Below are 1,033 nucleotides of genomic sequence, written 5' to 3' on the forward strand. Positions count from 1 at the left end.
GGGGGGGACACCTTGCTTTCTCAAGGGCCTGGCCCATGAACAGCCAGCACTCAGGACGGGGCGCTGGCAGGCAGTGCCCTCGGGGAAGCAGGATGGCACCTGGGACTGGGTGGAAGGCAGCCGGGCCCCGGGGGGCTGTGCCCGTGTCACTGCCCGGAGCCCATGAGCCTAAGTGCCTGCAAGGCCGCCATGCCCAGCCCTTTCGTGCTGAGATTCTGGCCGCGCCACTCCCAAACTTCTGGGGCCTGGGTTGACTGAGACCCTTCTCCTGGCTGTCCTCACGGCGGGAGGGCTTGTCGGGGAGGTGGACGGAGCCACAGAGGGGGTCCAGCCTGACACAGGGCACGGCAGAGCCTTCCAGAACCCCCCGCTCCCAGAGGCCAGGCTGGCTGAAGTCAGGGGGTGTCTGTCCCTCGGGATGCTGGGACTTTGGAAATGAGTTGTGCCGTCCCTGAGCCACCCAGGTGGGCCACAACAGGACATGAGGGCGCCGCGGCTCCCCGCCTCCCCGAGGCCGCCCTCCCGATGGGATCTGGTCTCAGAGCTCAGGTGGTGGCGGCTGCAGGTGTCTCCTGTCCCCTGGTTGGAAAGGAGCCCTCATGCTCTTCGTGCCCTCGTCTTGAGGCTGACTGTCACCTCCCTCGTGGTCTGCCTGGCCCTGCAGACTCCTTTGGTGTCCGGGGGACCCGAGCTCTCTCAGGGTGGGGCCCCTTCCACATCTTCCCTCCCTGGGAGACGCCCTGTCCGAGGTCGCCCACTTCATGAGTGGCGATGTGCGTCTGTGGAACGCACGGGTGTGGACGTGCAGCCCTCTGGGACACTGAGGCCGGGGGCGGCTGGCGCCTTCCGTGGGCTGTTTTCAGATCCGAGGACGCTTCTCTTTTGCTTTATGTTTCCTTTAAAATTTGGTTTGGGAGCTAAACAGCAAAGAACATTTGACACGTCAGTTACGTCAACGTGTCCCAAGACCGGGAGACTCGGGGGTGGAGGGAAATCCCTCAGTGTTTGGACGGGGCGTCCGGCCGCTGTCACC

Source organism: Suricata suricatta, chromosome 6, assembly GCF_006229205.1.
Source record: "Suricata suricatta isolate VVHF042 chromosome 6, meerkat_22Aug2017_6uvM2_HiC, whole genome shotgun sequence".
In the NCBI taxonomy this organism is placed as follows: Eukaryota; Metazoa; Chordata; class Mammalia; order Carnivora; family Herpestidae; genus Suricata; species Suricata suricatta.